At 42.3% G+C, this 5,726-nt stretch overlaps 1 pseudogene; it reads left to right on the top strand.

Moving 5' to 3' along the window:
* Positions 1–5,160: 5,160 nt before the first annotated feature.
* Positions 5,161–5,454, top strand: LOC136136625 (mitochondrial import inner membrane translocase subunit Tim8 A pseudogene; annotated as a pseudogene).
* Positions 5,455–5,726: the final 272 nt, after the last annotated feature.

Here is a 5,726-nt window from a genome sequence, read left to right as displayed (position 1 = left end):
GGATGCTAAGTTGCAGGAAAATAGACCTGTGGTCTGTGGACATGCAGTTAACTCCTGGTGTGACTGTGTCTTCCCCGGGGAAAGCCTCTCACTATTTGCCTTTCTCAGGCAGGAATCAGACAGGTCCAGGGAACCTACTTCACACTTTCTGAGCAGTGTCCTCCAGCCACTCTCACTGACTTGAGGTGAGGGGGACACCCTTGTGTTTCCTCCCCGCCTCTCCTCCCCCCAGACTGTGTGGATTTCTGGTGGTTCAGAAATATGACAGTCCTCCAGTTTTCTCCAAAGAAATTGTCTCTCTCAGCCCCTTCAGCCTCTACCCTTTATATCCTCTACCCTTTTATATCCCCTTTTATATCTCAGCCCCTTCAGCCTCTACCCTTTTATATAACCCTTTTATAGGGCTTCAAAATCAGTTTCCAGGGGCTTCCCTGGTGGTCCAGTGGTTAAGACTTCGCCTTCCAATGCAGGGGGTGTGAGTTCCATCCCTGGTTGGGGAGCTAAGATCCCACATGCCTCGCGGCCAAAAAACCAAAACATAAAACAGAAGCAATATTGTAACACATTCAATAAAGACTTTAAAATTGGTCTACATCAAAAACAAAATCTTAAAAAAAAATGTATCCAGCACCTTCCTTTGCAATTCCTACGTAGGTGTTCTAGAATTTCTCTTCGGAATATGGGAGTCTTTGCCATTTCTTTTGTTGATTTTGGCTTTGGTGCCTTAGCAGAAGCTGAGGCAAAAGAGTACCATCCTACCATCTTTTGTTATATTTGTATTTTTAGCACCTAGCTCAGTGCCTGGTGTACGGCAGACACTTGATAACTGTTTTTTGAGCAACTTCATTATTAACAAGAACATACAGTAAGGTCTTTCCTATCCTCCTTAATCACCAGGGTCACTGTTCTTCCTATGCTCATCCCGCCTACAAACCTGGATGACACCACTTTATTTTTCAGCTCACAAGTCACTTCCTCCTTATTGCCCTCATTGGCTTAACCCCCCAATAGCCTCTGTCCTAAGTACCTGACACAGCACTGGGTACCGCTGTAAGCTCCAGGAAGGCTGGCACTGCCTTGTTCACTCTGTATTCTGAGAAGAGAGCACAGTGCCAGGCAGTAAGTAATAATGAATGAATAAATGAATGGATGGATTGGCACCCGTTGTAAAGCCTCCTAGACTGGGTTTCAGGAGTGGGTCTGTTCTGGACCACTGGCTTTCAGCCCTCATTAGAGCCCACCTATATCAAGGGGTGCTGGTTTGGGCAACCTCACCCTTCATGGCTGAATTAAGCTCCCATTAATGGGTCAGTACATCTGCTACCTGAAGTGTAACTATAGAATTGTGCCCAAGTACCACAGCACAGAAGTTGACAAATCACTTTGGTCATGAAGTTTCTAGCTCCTTTTCTCAAACTCACATTCTTTAGTCCATCAGCTTCAGAAATTTCACTGTGATCATGATATCCAATGACAAATTTAAAAACACTTCTGTTTGCATCATAGCGCCATATTCAGTTTGTGTCCAGTTAAGTGCTGTAGAAGTCAGTGTTAAATTTCTCCTGAATTTTATACTCTTCCAAAAGTATTACAACGTTGGATGTGTGTGTAACCCACTCTTCTCCCCAAAACCTCTACCCCAGACAAGCAAATCTCTTATAGTCAAATCAAATTGAAGCTAGAGTGTGGTATGAACTTGTGGTACAAAAAACAAATCCAATACATTATATGTAAAAGAAGTTCAGTATATGTGACAGGAAAATCTGAATAAACTGAAGATGAAAATAGGGAAAAAGCTATTTTAGTAAATTACATAACTTTTTAAAAGGTTTTTGAGAAACACTTAAAGTAATGTCTATTTGGGGATTTAAGCAAATGATGTCCTGATTTGATGACATAAAATATATTTCTTTTCTTAAGGGATTGTAGACATTCTTGAGACCACCCTCTTAACCAAAGAATTGTAAAATTATATACATATATCATATTAAAAAACAATTGTATGGAGGTTGAGGCCAAATCTGCTGGTTGCCTACCCAATGTTCACCTTCATTTTGTTTTTTTCCTTACCAAGGAGCCCTGATTTTCTTGAGGGCTGCAATGTAACCAGCTCAAACCTGTATTTTATAGCCTCTCATGTAAAGAGAGGTGACTAAATTCTGGCTAATGAAATAGAAGTGAAAGTTTTTGGTGGGGATTCCAGGAAAGCTTCTTAAATGGTGGATTAACTCATATGGCTTTTGTCCTACTCTACACCCTCATTCCCATCTGGAACTTGGACTTGATGGCTGGTACTGAGCAGCCATTTTGCAACAATGAGACTTGATTTAATAAACTAAGGATAATGGAGCTGAAAGATAGAAGGAAGATGGCACATTAATAACATCATGGAGCCACTGTGCCAGTTTTGGACTGCCTAATTTTAGACAGTGTTACACAAGAGAAATGATCCCCATGTATCTAAGCCCTTGCTTTTTAGGTCTTTATTACTTATAACCAAAATAATTCTAAAAGATATTGGGGATAAGATTTTGGCGAAAGTTTAGTGCATTTGTGTTCTAGATGAGAACTTCCCAAAGAAACTCTTTATATTAATAACCATCATGGAAAAATTAGAAAAACGCTTACCTCTGAAGTTGTTGCACTGAACATACCATCTGACTGATTTTATTTCAGAGAATAGAAATAATTTCAGTTTTATTTAATTTATTTATTTTTAATTAACTAATTAATTAATTTTTGGCTGCATTGGGTCTTCGTTGCTGCATGTGGGCTTTCTCTAGTTGCAGTGAGTGGGAGCTACTCTTCGTTGCAGTGCGCAGGCCTCTCATTGTGGTGGCTTCTCTTGTTGTGGAGCGTGGGCTCTAGGCACACAGGCTTCAGTAGTTGGGGCACACGGGCTTCAGTAGTTGTGGCTTGTGTGCTCTAGAGTGCAGGCTCAGTAGTTGTGGCGCACGGGCTTAGTTGCTCCGTGGCATGTGGGATCTTCCCAGATCAGGGCTCAAACCCGTGTCCCCTGCATTGGCAGGTGGATTCTTAACCACCAGGGAAGTCCCTAATTTCAGTTTTAAATTGAGCAGTTTTAAATGTAAATTACGTACACACATACTCACAGTTTAACAAGTGTGTCCATATTCCAGGCATTGTGCTCTGTAAGTTATATTCATTATCTCATGTAATGTTCATAGCAATCTTGTGAGGTATTGTTATTACCCTCATCTTCTACATGGAGAAACAGAGGTTTAGACAATCAGGTAACTTCACAGTAAATGACAAAGAAGGGATTAGAAATGAGTTTGTTTAGCTCCAAAGCCCACATTTATGATGACTACCTTGCCCTGTTTCCTGGCAGAGGACCAGATAAGCATGGGTCTGTTTTAGCCATTTACCAAGGGTGGTATAACAAGAAATAAATATAATCCATCCAGTTGGACTTCCTAGAAAAACTCAACAGATAAAGAGAATTGATACTCATATGGAAGACTCCCAATAGCCAGGAATTTGAAATGTACAGAGCAGGGAGATTCAGGTTAGATGTTAAAATGGGTAGCCCCCTGGCCTCGTTCAAACCAGACTGAGTACACTAGATCCTTTTCCTGAAAAAAGTGATGGCTGTTCCCACTTGGAATGGGGCAGGATATGTACTGTGTTTACTGGCCCCCTGACCTCATTGCCCACCATCCTCTCACTCCCTTGCTCTGCTCATTACGCTGCCCCTTCAAACATGCCATTTGACCTCACAGATCTTGCGCATACCAGTCTCTCTGCGTGAAATGCTCTTCCTCTAGATCCTATGAGGTTCATTACCTCGCTTGATTAAAGTCACTGCTGCCATGGGGCTTCATCAGAGATGCCTTCCTTGACCATTTTATCTACAAAACAGTCTCTTCTATTACTCTCGGTTCCCTTATCCTGCTTTATATTTCTTCATAGCACTGAATGCACCTGATGTATATATTTATCTGTATGTATCTACCTCCTGCCCTAGAATAAGCCCCGTGGACATGGGGCCTGTGCTTTGTTCACTAGGACAAGGTCTGGTACATAGTATATGCTCAATAAATATTTGCTGAATGAATGAATGAAGAGTGAGTTCCAAGAACCTGCTTATGTCCTATGTTATTACATGGAAACCTGGAAGACACTAGATGGATTGGTCCTATTCTGGGACAGACTCTATATTCACAAAGGTTTTTGGGGTTACTTCTGCAATGTGAGCAACTAATGAATGATCTCCATGCAGGGGAAGTGATAAACAGAAGAAGAGTGTTTTAACATGGAATCTTCTTAAAAGAAAAATGAAACTGGAGAGTCATGTGCAAAGTGGTAGCAGTGACTAGCAGCCACTTTGCACCTAAGAAGAAATTGATTCTTAATTATTACCTATGAAGAATGACCATGATAAAGGAGATACACTGTCTCTGCCTCTTGGTGGTTGTTAGTGCCTTTGTGGGTATACTATCCTTAGACACATAACTATAATCCTGGGCGATATAGGATGAAGAGTTGTGATTCCCAGGAGAGAGAATCTCTGGCGAGAGTAACCCAAATCCCAGAAGTAGGTTTTGAATTACTCCTTGGAGGGTGGAACAAATTTTGACAGGATTTTCTGGCCCTAGCTGGCAGAAGAAACAGCATAAGAAAAGGCATGGCCGATTAATGCACACATATTATCTGGGAAACAGTAATTTGCTTTGGAGCCAAAACAAGGGAGTCCTTGGAAATAAATATTGAAAAGGTTTGCAGGAGGCTCTGTCTCAGTGGGCCTCTAATGCCAGGCTGAGGGGTTTGAATGTAATATGGTAAGTGTCTGGGAACCATTCTTCAATGGCTCCAGTTCTTACCCAGCAGCAAAGTGACAAGATGGAAACATTGTTATATGAGGTTATTCTGGTGGGAGTCTGGAAGATGACTCACAGTGGTAAAGAACAAAAGCCAGGAAGATTGGTTGCAAAGTTATTGAAATAATTTGGGATGTAAAGACAAGAATCAGGAAGGCATCTTTTTACCCATAAAAAGACACTGATGTTGGGTGATGAAGGTAAGGGAATATCTTAGTCTGCTCGAGCTGCCTTAATAAAAATCCTAGAGGTCCACGGAGACACGTGAAGGCCGGTGAGTTGGTGCGGAGTTCGTCTCGGCACGCATGGCCGCATTGGGATGGAGTCCTCCTCGTCTTCCTCTGCAGTGGGTTTGGGCTCGGTCGACCCTCAGCTGCAGCATTTCATCGAGGTAGAGACTCAGAAGCAGCGCTTCCAGCAGCTGGTGCACCAGATGACGGAACTTTGTTGGGAAAAGTGCATGGACAAGCCTGGGCCAAAGTTGGACAGTCGGGCTGAGGCCTGTTTCGTGAACTGCGGTGAGCACTTCATTGATACAAGCCAATTCATCTTGAATCGACTGGAACAGACCCAGAAATCCAAGCCAGTCTTCTCAGAAAGCCTTCCTGACTGACCTGAGTATTACCTCTTTGGAAAAGGAAGGTAGTTCAAGAAATGAAGAGCAGTTGATGGGATGGTTGAAGAAAAGGCTGTGGGGGGATCGGCTCTCACCTTTGTCACTCTTGGGACATCCTGTCATCTGAGAATGAACAAAGACCGATTTTTGTGTGTGTGGGTGGTTTGAGGGTCAAATGTGTTTGGGGTTGTGTTTTTTAATGCTAATCTTGGGAAAACAATGGACAGATGAATGGAAGACTCTACTAGATGTGTATTACTGTATGTGGG

This window comes from Phocoena phocoena, chromosome 16, assembly GCF_963924675.1.
Source record: "Phocoena phocoena chromosome 16, mPhoPho1.1, whole genome shotgun sequence".
Taxonomy (NCBI): Eukaryota; Metazoa; Chordata; class Mammalia; order Artiodactyla; family Phocoenidae; genus Phocoena; species Phocoena phocoena.
The sequence above is the reverse complement of the archived record's forward strand: the minus strand, read 5'-3'. Positions and strand labels throughout refer to the sequence as shown.